Source organism: Delphinapterus leucas, chromosome 12, assembly GCF_059928025.1.
Source record: "Delphinapterus leucas isolate spDelLeu-1000000601 "Yukka" chromosome 12, BTC_Dleu_Yukka2, whole genome shotgun sequence".
Taxonomy (NCBI): Eukaryota; Metazoa; Chordata; class Mammalia; order Artiodactyla; family Monodontidae; genus Delphinapterus; species Delphinapterus leucas.
The window spans coordinates 44,986,466-44,999,083 of NC_143140.1; the positions used below are offsets into that span (position 1 = coordinate 44,986,466).

A 12,618-nucleotide genomic window follows, 5' to 3' on the forward strand; every position below is an offset into this window, starting at 1 on the left:
CAACATCAAGGAAAACTTCGTCCTCTTGTTTGCAGTTGCTCAGAAACAGCCAGGCCTCCTGTATGCCTGCTGGGAGTGCTTCTCCAAGACTTTATGTGGGCAGAATGCATCTTAAAGCATCAACTGAGACCCACTTACAGAAAGAAAGGAACATTATTTGAGAAAATCAAGTCTTACAAAAGACCTCAGTTTGGATGATCTGTTAGTCCCTGCCTTAAACATTCTAGCCACAAAATGAAAAGGCTGACAAAGGTCCACAGGAGGCTGTGGACCCCGAGGACCCGGTGAACCTGAGCTAAGGTCTTAGGTGGTCCAAAAAGACCTGTGCTGTCCATGACGGTAGCCACTAGTCACACACGGCTCCCGAGCACTTGGAATGTGGCCAGTGCAGGTGGAGACATGCTGTAAGTTTAAGATACATGCTGGATTCAAAGACTCAGCACAGTAAAAAGAATGTGAAATATCTCATTAATAATCTATTGATTACATGTTAAAATGATAATATTTCAGATCTGTTGGGCAAAATAAAATACTAAAATTAATTTCACCTTTTTTTAATGTGGCTGCTAGAGAAGTTAAAATTACATATGTGGCTTTTGCATTATATTTTTATTGGATGGTGCTGTCTTGCCCTTCCTTCAGAAGCAATGATGAGAAAGAGGCACTGTGGGCTCTTAAAGCTCCTGAGCCATACGATCTGGTCCAAACCACTCTTTTTATTGATGAGGGAATGTGGCAAGAGGCAGTGGCGGCGCCCTGTATGGGCTGCAGGGCCTGGGGCAGAGCCAGCCCCCGACTCTCGCTGCCCCAGCCGAAATGCAGTGGACACCATGGTTAAAAGCACCATTACATCTTGGAGATTCCCCAGATTACATAACAGCATGTCCGTAACTAGGATAAAGTATAAATGAGGCAGTAACATGGCAGAAGAACACACATGACAGCCTCTAGTGTTGGCATTGAGGAGCTGTGGTTCCCACCGCTGGCGAAGCAGCCCGCAAACCCTGAGTGCCCATTCCAGTTACGGGTCAGAGGGGGCAGGCTCTGGGGTATCTTTATGGAATTTCTATAAGGAGGAGGGATGCCATCCACAAAGTTCAGTAAACCATTCACGGAGCGGCTGTGGAATGGTGTGTGGTCCCGTTTTAGACGGATGGATGGGGAGAGAGTAAGACTATGTCTAGGTGATCTGTGCACAGGGTCATAACTTCAAAACTCACTAATAGGAGGGAGGGAGATGCAAGAGGGAAGAGATATGGGGACATATGTATAACTGATTCACTTTCTTATAAAGCAGAAACTGACACACCACTGTAAAGCAATTATGCTCTAATAAAGATGTTAAAAAAACTAATACAGCAACACTCATATAGTGCTACGACGTATAGAAAAAAAAACTCACTAATACAGCAACACTCATATAGTAGTGTTACAACGTATGGCACTATTGTCAGTCGTCACAGTTACTTCATGACAGGCACAATTGTTTTCATCCCTGTATTACTAATTTTCAAGGGATTGAATGAGAAATTTTAAGATTTGAAAATGAAATTAATTCCTACTTACTAAACTATCTCCTGTCTGAAAAACATAACATGTAGGTGAGACTGAGTGAAAATAAACAGTAAGTCAGCTTCAAGGGGCCAAGAACTATTTTACCAGAGGTAAATTTCAGCAAAGACAATTTCCATTGTATTTCAAGGAAAGAAATCTCACGTTTGGGTGTCTCTGAGGGGAGGGAGTCCCAGGCAGGTTAGGTGTGCACCAGTACTGTTTTCAGACAGCAAGGTTGGCGAACGCTGGGCAGAAACTCAGGGCTGATTCGCAGCCCAGACAGGGGGCTTCTCAAGGAGACGCAGGTGAGCTGCCATCTTCCCCGGGAGGCCCTGCCGCCCCGTCACATAAGCCGTCTCCTCAAGTGAGAGGCTGCAGAACAGCTGAGGAGGAATGAGTACAGGGTTGCTGGAGAGGGTATGGTGTACTGGACAAATTACATTCCGAAGAGAAAAGGTGGGAAAGGGAGGAGACGGCACGTGGTTAATTTGGGGGCAAAAAAGGGTCACGGCGAAAAGCCACAAAGCCTCTGGCTAAGTGGAAAGCATGAAAACGACGAGCGAATCCTAGAGGAAAAGAAACAGGAGTCAATGAGAAAACCCAGCACAGAACCACGGGCACTGAGCAAGGAGGGTCCGCTTGTCTAACACTCCATTTCCGAGAGTGCGGCGCGGGAAGGCGACTCGGGCGCCGAAGCGTTTTCACCGAACCACCACCAAGTGACCCTAGTGCAGGCAATTTAGCACCTGAATTCTGAGCTCGCCCCGATTCTCGCGTCATAAAACGATGAGCGAAGGGCGCACGCCCGAGCCACCTGCGGGTGGGAGGAGAGCCGGAGGGGACTGGGCAGCCTCACGGAAGGGGCGGCCAGAGTGCATCTGCCTTGGAAAACATTTCCGTGTCCATTTATAGACCAGCGACAGATGCTAGATTGGCACAGAAGGAACCCGGAACGCAGTGTGGTGCGCCCCTTCCCTCCTAGCTGGCGAACAAGCCACTCTCATTGGGAAGCCGGGGAGTTTCCCGTTTGCAAAGCCTGGAAAGCCAAGTGCCTGTGACTCGTGTGGGGCGGAGCGAGGTGAGGGTCCCCGTTAACACCCACGGCCTGCGCACTTGGGGCCCGGCGCTGCCCGCCCACTTCGTGTGCGCCTTGATCTTACCCTGAGCTACTTCAATCGCAACTGAATAAAAAAACTGCGGGCGTACACCTTAAATATTTACAATTTTGATTTGTCAATTATACCTCAGTGAAGCTGGAAAATTTTTATGTCATTTTGATTACAGAAATAAGATGTTTGACTATTGGAAAGGGGAGGAAGAGAACAGAGGGCAGGTACCTGACCAGTATAACACAGCTGTTTGGTGGCAGAACTAGGATTCAAACCAAATCCGTGTGTATCTCCCGTCAGCCCCCAGGAGAGGGAATGACAGAATCCTCATTCTTCTGTTAAGGTTCTTCTCATGAACACAGAGGCCAGTTTCCAGTCTTGGATCTCTCTGACCACTAGCAGCTGGAAATCTCCTTTCATCTCCGTGTCACTAGCAGGAAAATGAGGCTGCTCTGTGCTTATATAGAGTCCACTTCACAATACAGAAGTTTCTACAAGAGGGAGGGGATGTGTGGGTCACTTGCCGGCATCCCGAGCTGATGTAGACCCAGCACATCAACACCGCCCCAGCTGGGTAGAAAGGGGATGGGTATCACACGTTGCTACCTCCGTTTCCTGGTCATCTGCCCAGATGAAGGTCACAAGGTTGTTCATCCTGGGCGGATACTAAACACCCGGATGCCAAGCATGCCGCAGAAATTCCTTTCGTTTACACAACTATAGGTTATGTAGGAGCTACCAACTCTGCAGCACCCACCCGCTGGGCTGCTAGGATTATAATCTCCTTTGCCTGCAGGACTTCGTAGAATTTCTCATTTTAACATTCTCTCCTTCTCAAAACCCTCTGATTCCTCTCACCACGAATCTCGAATTGTGACACAGTCTAACTATGCATCCACATGTCCCTGAAAATCAGCTTTTCCCCAAGGGGTGCCTGCTCCATATCCCTGACCAATCCCAAGGGAAGATTTAAATGAGTGAAAGGGACGCGTGTCAAGGAGACACGTGTAGCTTGCCACTGCCTCTAGTTAAAACACACAGCTTCTAAGACACGGGTGACCTATGGGAGGGTAACTCTCAAACAGGACCAATCTCCAGTGGTTAATCCAATATAAGTGAAAATGCTTTTTGTTTGTTTTGAACCCAAATAGCCTAGGAAGCCTCAGGCAAAGTGACTGTCAGCAGTAAAGAAAGGTTTTAAATATCGCAGAGCTCGTAGGAGCATATATCATTTTATTATAATACCTAATAGTCTCTATCTTTCTTCACAGGGCGAGATGACAGTGCTCAATTTTCCATGCAGGGCACAGGGGTGGGGTGGGGTGGGAAGCAGCTATCAGAAAACCTTCAGTTTTTACCAAAAGTGCAAAAGGAACGGTAATCCCAAATGTTTAAGATGCCTTAGACACTCAAACATCAAATTACAAGGATAAGTTGCTTAAATTGGCTACATAAATGCAGGCCCTGGCAGGGCCACCTCGGGGCCTCCTGCTGCAGCAGCGGCTGGATCTGCCTCCTGCGTTTCAGTGCGCCTGGCCCACAGCGGGAAGCAAGGGCGAAGCAAGACAAGGGGCCGGCAGAGCAGTGAGAACCAGTCAACGGCGCTTTGAAAGAACCAGTTCTAAGAGATGCCACAAAGAAGTGGAAAAGCTGAAGACTGACAAATTATGGATCAACTTAGAGAGTTCATTTTAAGAAGGGAAGATTCTTAAAGTCTCCTTTTCTTTTGACTAGATGGGCATGCATCTGACAATTCCAAAGGTATAAAAGGATATTTGGTTAAAAAGCCCAGGGTCCTCCAGTCACTGGGTTACACTCTTGGAGGCAACCTCGTCGGTTTTCCTGAGTCCTTCCGCAGACACTCTGCCAGAGGTCCTCAAAGTGTGACATGAATGCAGTGCGCTGCCTGCACAGGCTGCACGTCTCTCCCCAACTCCAGCATTAGTGGAGTCAAGTTGGTAGCTTGAAATTGGCACACCATGGAAAGTGACACTTTTACAAACCAGTCCTGTTCCGGGCTTTGTTTTTTTCTTTCTTTTTGGAGGCCCAGTTTACCAGTACAGCCAAGGCCCTTTCGGGGGGTCCATGAGATCAAAACTATTTTCATAATAAAACTGAGATGCTGTTGCCTCCTTTTCACAGGTGTGCAGGAGACTTTCCCAGAGGCTACATGATACTTTATTTTGCAAAAGATTGAATACAGAGGCAGATATGAAAATTCAGCTGTCTTCTATTAAGTCAGATATAAGAGATATTTGCAAGAATGTAAACGATACCACTTTTTTCACTTATTTTCTTTGGAAAAATTTTTTTTCATAAAAATATTATTGACATTAACTTGTAATATATTTATTTTGGTTATTTTTCAATGAATTGGTAAATCAATATTTAAACATTTTTTCTTTTTCTGTTTTAGTTTCTACCACGGTAAATACTGACAGGAACCCATATAAACAAAAGCTATTTGGGGTCCTCAATACTTTTTAAGGGTAGAAAGGGATCTTGAGACTAAAAGGTTTAAGATCCTTGCTCCTTGCTTCTTTTGCTTAATGTATCATGGAAATTTCGGTATCACTTCTTTTTTTAGTGTAAGTTCCCCCAGAAGTAGATTTTGAGACAAGGATTTGGAGTGAGTAGTCCCTTTGGGAGGAGACAGAGAAGGTCTGAAAACCAGTAAGGGGGCCTGTTAATGGGCTTCCGATGGGAGAGTCCCTGGCTGAGGTCAGCCCTGAGGGTGCTAATGGAGGTGTCCAGCAGGGGTGTGGCTGGAGCAGAGGGACACCCCAGCTCACCTGGGCAAACCCTGGAAGGCAGAAACCCTGCCGTGCCATTCCCTTCCAACTCCTCGCCACACTGCCCAGTGCTCTGCACACTTGACGGAGACTCAATGCAAACAACAGCCTACACTGTGGAAGATGCTATGTTAAGAGCTCTACTAAGTGTAATTAACCTAACAATCCTAGGAGGTGGAAACTCTTCTTAGTCCCATTTTACAAGTGAGGAAACCGAGGCAGAGTTTTAGAGCCAAACGGGACCTCAAAAATCATCTCGTTGTATAGGTGTGAGACCCGAGGCTCAGAGAGGTCAGTAACATGCTCGAGACCATACACTGGGAGTGGCCCCCGGTCTCCCTGCCCTGTGCTTTGGTGGCTACACTCCCCACTGTGTGACGGGGAGCTGTTGGTGCCAGTGGGGTGACTGTCCTCTGTGCAGAGGGGATCGATCGACTGTATAGCTTATTTACAGGGATTGAAACCAACACAGGGTAGAGATGGGAGGACCTGGAGGATGAAGACAGAACTCTGGGAACTTCTGTTGGAGGGGAGGATGGGTAAACACTAGAAGATAACAGTAACAGGAAGGAAAGAGCAGTCAGAACCTCAAGGTTAGAAGATATTACATTAAGGTCTCTATAACAACTGTAACTCATATCTAATAAACACAGGCCGCCTGCCACAGCTGTGCAGAAGACCACCAGTGCTTACAGTTCTGCGATCTGGGTACAAATAATATTACAGTCTGACATATATCTACAAGATTTTTTTCCTTTGGGGTAAGAAATAACATTAAAGCAAATTCCAGGGGAAAATATTTGCTCTGGAAATAACGCTGTCAATGTGTAAATGGGCATATCTTGATCTTCTTCATCACTTTCAGCTTATAAAGACCTATAGCCAAATCTTTCTGTCACTTAGAGCCTCACACACTTGAAAATTATGATACGAAATGAGCAAAGGCCAGAAGGGCAAAGAACCTGGGCCAGGGGGTCTTTTACTTCGAATTGATCTTAGGTTAAACACAGGCAGGAACTCTAGGGTCAGGCTGAGGGTGGAAATCCTGGTGCAGAGTAAGCCCTCTGTAACCCTCAGTCACTATTAATTACTGATAAATTCCACAAAAACCTGCAGAGAAAATGGAAGGGACAACAAACTCAATGTGACCTGGATTGAGATCACCTTTGATCACTGTTGTTATTTCCAATATACAAAGTTAGAAAGTCAATTTCTACACATTTTTCTCAACACACGACTTCAAAACCTCTATTGACAGAAAGAGCCGAACATTAAATTATGTGTAAAGATTCAAAATCAATTGTTCATTACAGGGCCACCCAGTCAATAACAATGTACTTCAACGTTCACAGGGGATATCTTGACAATGTAATTGAAAAATGCCATAAGCAGAGGGAAGAAAACATGCCAAGATGTTAATTACCTCCAATTAGGATGATTATGGATGACTTTTCTTCTTTAGTTTCCTCTACTTTCCAAATATTCTACAGTGAGCATGCAATTCTTTGAAAATGAGACTTTTTTTTAAATGAAAAAATAAGAAGTTTAGCAATCTTTACTGCTAGCCAGGTCATATTCTAAGTTATACCCATAAATAGCAACAAGCTAAGAATGTAAAATCAAATCATTTAAGTATTTAAAATACTGATGCTGGGACCTCCCTGGTGGTCCAGTGGTTAAGAATCCACCTTCCAATGCAGGGGACTCAGGTTCGAGCCCTGGTCTGCGAACTAAGATCCCACATGCCGCGTGGCAACTAAGCCCGTGCACCACAACCAGAGAGCCCGCGCGGGGCGACAAAGAGCCCGTGTGCTGCAACGAAAGATCTCGCATGTTGCAGCGAAGATCCCACATGCTGCAACTAAGACACGACGCAGCCGAATAAATAAAATAAATTAAAAAAAAAAAAAAAAAAGAGGGCCTCCCGGGTGGCGCAGTGGTTGACAGTCCGCTTGCCGATGCAGGGGACATGGGTTCGTGCCCCGGTCCGGGAAGATCCCACATGCCGCGGAGCGGCTGGGCCCGTGAGCCATGGCCACTGAGCCTGCGCGTCTGGAGGCTGTGCTCTGCAACGGAAGAGGCCACAACAGTGAGAGGCCCGCGTACCACCAAAAAAAAAAAAAAAAAAAGAAAAGAAAAATAGACTGACTTTCCAGGAGCTTCTTGGGATCTCCAGGGAATCAGACTAGGAAGATATTTTAAAATACTGATGCTCTAAGAAACAATATATAACTGACAAACTAGTGCAGACCTTTCATTTCATAACTGTCTCTGAATTATTGCCTCTGAAGGTGTTAAAAGCTCCTCAGTATGGGGTGATGGGGAGATCAGAAAAAATTCTCAGCTCACAAGCCAAGGTGTGAACAAAAAGGTGAAAAGATCAGCTTTGAACCCTAAGGAAATGCCATTTCCTGGCAGGTGTATTATAGGCCCCATCAGTGCATTGCCCTGATACTTGGAGTGTTTTTCAAAATAAGTCAAATTTCATGGGAGGAAAAAAAAAAAACCAAACCAGGACCAAGTGTCCTGGATTAGGGATCCAAGCTGAGCGCTAAAGCCAGGTCATTTAGAGAGTCTGTGGCTGGCTGGAGAAAACAAATGGGCTGGAGAGCAGCTTAGCAATTCTCTAGGCTGGACTTGCTGGGTTCCTGCATTCTAGATGATGGACGGTGCTTTCTTTGGGGTTCTCTCAATGTCTGTGTCTGAGCACCCTGGAAGACTTCTGACCCGTACCTGGAGCCCTCCTTCCCTGATGCCTCAAAACCGGACAAAACTGGGCAAATCAGGGGCCTGCTCTAGGGGCCCTGGCTCCAGGGTGAAGCAGCAGGATGCAGTGGGGAGAGGGGAGGGGAGGTCTGGGGAGCTGAGGAGTGGCTGGGCCACAGAAAAAGGAAGGAGTGTCCTGAGGTCACCAGCTCAAAGTGCGTAATAAGGAGTCACGCGAGAATCTGATTGGGGGGTTGGGAGAGGATGTCTTTCTTAGGAGCTGGAGGCTAGACCACGGTAAGGCAAGCAGGGGGCACCTGGCATGGCAAACCGTTGGCAAACCCCTCTGCCCGCACAGGATCATTGGGCTCTTCCCTAAGCGCCCCACAGGTTTCCAAAGCAAAACGTCCTCTAGCGGCGCCCACAGGGGGCTGGGAGTGACCTGGGGTGCCTCTGCATTGAGTTCGTTTAGGAGAATCTAGCCCAGGCTAGTCAGAGGCGCTGGAAGCGTGCGGCTGCCCAAGTCTCACAGGACAAGCAGCAGACCCAGAAATGGGAAGTACTTGGGCTTCCTGAAACCTCAACATTCAAATCCCAGTCGGCTGACTCAGGATTCTGCCCTACCACATCGGAAACGTCCACGGGACTTAGGACTCCCCCGCACGATGAGGTCAGGTCCAAAGACCTGGCCCAGCAGCCCGACCTCAGGCCACCTTGGGGCAAATCCTCCCGACCTCCACTCCTGTTCCCAGATGTAAAGCGAGGCGAACTCGTACCACCTGAGGGTCTCCTTGAGAACGTGAGCCCCAGAGCCCCAGCATAGGAATGATCGGAGCCTGAGACCCCCGGGATGGTGGCTGTGCAGCCCTGCCACATACAAAAGGTAAAGCACGGAGAACAGGCCCACACCATTTTAAAGGTGTTATTAATAAAATACATGCAAGGATTTAAACAGTTTAACTAAGACCTAACCAAACCGTACTTCATCTTGCCAAGCCATGTGATCTGACTTCATGAAGCCTCCCCACTGCAGGTTATACTGATTTTTAAAAATTAAACATAGAAGAGGAGGACAGCAGCTGACATTCATGCAGTGCTGCCTCTGAGGTCTGTTTTACACGTTCACCGGTGCAGTCCTCACAATAGTCCTCCTAGTTTGCAGAGAAGCAGGGGGGCGGCGGGTTGCGCCTCGCTTGGGGTGGGTGCTGCGGAGAGCAAGAAGAGGGAAAGAGGCGGGTGGACTCGGGGTGGGGGCTTCATTCCAGCCTTCCGAGAAGAGCTGGGACCGAAAGGGGGCGGGCCATCCCCGCTCTGCCTTCTCCCTTCCCTGCGGAGCACACATTTGTAGGCTGGGCTCAGATGCAGGAGCGAGTCAACAGGCCAGGTAGGCCTTCGGATCACGAAGGTACAGCTGATTTGGATGAAAACGGAATTCCCTACCAAACTTTAGGGGCAGAAAGACCTGTGTTCTATCTAATCCTGGCTTCACCTACGTTTAGCTTCTAATCCCAGGCAAGTGGCTTACCCAGCCAAGCCTTGGTGCTTTCTTCTGTAAAAGGAGCTGCACACACTACCTTTCCTTCTAGAGACTCTGTGAAAACTACAGAGGAGAACGTGCCTGGCACACAGCACTCGGTAAACGCTACTTATTATAAAGCCTTTTTTTTTTTCTGAAAGATGCTTAAAGTGCATCTTAACAGTGAAGATTTTTTAAAACTAAAATAAAATGGTTTAAAACTTTTAAAAAGTTTTGTAATGTTTCTTTCAAATGAAAGAAAAAAGAAACGTTAAACTGGAAGGGGTGAAATCAAAATGCCCTCCCTAAGGACGGGAAGAATGTTCCCATGCCATCCACCCTTGCTGGGCTCCGTCTCTGGGTCTGCAGGAACGGCTGGGAGCCTTGGGGATCTCAGAACCCAGCCCTCTTGGCTGTGGCATCCAGCCCATGGGACTTGCAGGACATGTTTGCAATTTGTTTTTATTTTTAGACACATCTTCAAATAAAGTTTGAAAAATACCAGTCCTCACAAAACCAGGGCAATGTTCCCCTGAGTTTCCTTAAGCTGTAATTGTCGCTGCCTTCCTTATTCAGTCAGAGAACAGCCTTATCTTTCAGCGTGCGCAGCGAAGGACAACCGCACAGCCCTGCCTGCCTGCGATGTGGCGTCTCACCCTTCGGAGACTGCGTTTTCTGAATGTGACTAAATGTGATGTCTTCCTCAGCTAAGGGCTTCTACTTATTAAGCCCTCCCTGGCCTCACGAAGGACTGGCTACCTCCTTCGACATCAATGGTAGGAGGAGTCAGACTCTGCTTTTAACTTTAACCGTGGAACCCAGAAGCTGGGGTCAAGGAGAAAAGGGCTAGCATATCCCAGCAGCCACCCATGTGACTGACTGGACAATGGTGACTAATTTTCCTAGGAGGTATAAGCAGAGTTTCCTCTGTACTTCCCACTTTTACAAATGTGTTGTCTTGTGACCACATGAGCTAACTGGAGTTGGGGCACAGTCGGGTGTAAGCTACCCCCCTCCACATCCCCAGCCTCCCCTCTTCAATTTACTAGCTCCATGCTCAAACCAACAGCCCCTGGCAAACAAGAAAAGACCAACACGTGATTTATTCAACTGAGCATTCAATGCCTTTACAGATACTGTGTTTCACTGGGCAGTGATAACTGATAACTGAAAATCAGACAAGAGGAGAGGAGAGGTGGCCGTTAGTAGAGAACAAAAACCTAAAAGTGCTGACTTTAAATACAGTCAGCCTTCCAAATCTGTGGGTTCGAAATCCGAGGATATGAAGGACTCTCTGTAAGGGACTTGAGCATGTGTGGATTGTGGTATCTGAAGGGGGTCCTGGATCCAATCCCCCACAAATATTGAGGGATGGCCGTACATGTGTTTCAAGTTGAATTAAAAATAGAGGAAGGGCACGTTACCAGGTGAGCTGCTGAGAAAAACTCAGCTCTAAAACAACAGTTTGTAAAAAGTCTAATCATTCAGGGACTAACATGCCAGGCATTAATGCCACTCCAAATGAAATCGCACCTCTCCTGTTTGACACACTGAAGGCTTCATGCCAGCGTGGAGAGCCCTTAGCTTGGCATGTGCGGGTCACGTGTGGCAGCTCGTTCCAGAAACTGCAAGAGCCTGGGCTGAAATAATAATGTTGCAAGAGATACTAGAACATCAGACGGGGCAGAAGAGCCACTGTCCAATGTGAAGTGGGAAAGAAACAGCAAGAGCAAGGTGATACTCACAAAGCACATAAAAGATCCCTTTTGGGATCATGTTTTGTGTGACTTCAATTTCTATTTTTTTAAAATTACCATACAGTAAAATTTACTTTCTGGAGGGAGGGGGTGTACAGTTCTATGAAAGGTAACACAGGTATACATCCCTGTAGCCACCATCAAGAGGACAGAGAAAAGTTCCATCACCCCAAAGACTGATTCTACAAATAATTCCCCCAGACTTGCTTTAGCCAATAATAGGTACAATGAATAACAGGAGAGGTACCATAATTTGCCATCAAAATTAAGTGCCAGGAAAAACAAAAACGTTACACCCCAACCTCCCATACACTAACACCAAATTATTTTTGCTCGTTGGCTAGCAACCTTCATGTGTCTCTACGTTATAAAATTTGAGGTCTTTTAAAAGACAGATCCCCCAATTTTTCACCATGGTGTCAATACAATTCATAAAAGCATGTGGTTTTCTTTCCCTGTTGCTTCAGGGGCTTTCTAAACAGCTCTCCTGCTGGACTGTCCCACCTCTGGCAGGTGGGACAGTCCAGCAGGAGATTAAATTTTCACCTACTCAAACTTCTGTCAGGGTTGATTCCAGTTTTTTTCTTCCTAATTATTAGACATTCTACTCCTCTTTTGCTCATCTATGAGATGCTTAGGAGCCCAGAAGTTTGGAAGAGGGTAAAGAAAATGTGTCCATGTGGTACCTTTAACAGATTACTGTGATGCTGGCCATCTTGTCTACTAGGTAGTAAGTGGTCTCTCTTCTATTACTAGTGCTTTGTACGTGGTGCGGGAAGGCAAGAACACAACACTTTTCTGTTAAATCACTTCAACAAGGACATGGCCTCTACGGTAAAACCTACGTTCAGTGGTGGAATGTTTATGTGACAGATTTTAAAGCCTCTGGTTTTTCCATGAATTTCATTTCAAGGGCCATGCACACGCCAGCTAGACCACTAGCAGGAACAGGATGCACTGGCCCCACTTTCTTCTGGAATCCAAGAAGCTCTCCGTTCATTCATCAAAAATTTATTGAGCACCTACTAAGTTATCAGACACTGGGTTAATGGCTAGGGATGTAAAACTGTGAAGATACAAAATCTCAGCAAATCTCAGTACTGAGGGTGAAGGAAGCTGACAGTCCTGTACGGCGACATGAAACTGGAAATTAGGAATGGATGGTTAAAAAAACAAACAACAGC

The 12,618-nt window shown here is 46.6% G+C and overlaps 1 protein-coding gene across 2 annotated transcripts in view; it reads right to left on the bottom strand.

Moving 5' to 3' along the window:
- The window catches only part of BEND3 (BEN domain containing 3), a 35,875-nt gene that overhangs the window by 21,790 nt on the left and 1,467 nt on the right, over positions 1–12,618 (bottom strand). The window contains exon 1 of one of the 2 annotated variants that reach the window (XM_089921612.1): positions 1,717–7,835. The exons of the other annotated variant lie outside the window; for it this stretch is intronic. The gene's annotated coding sequence lies outside the window, so the exon portion shown is untranslated. Of the gene's footprint in view, positions 1–1,716; positions 7,836–12,618 lie in introns of those variants that run through there. 2 annotated transcript variants of the gene reach the window in all.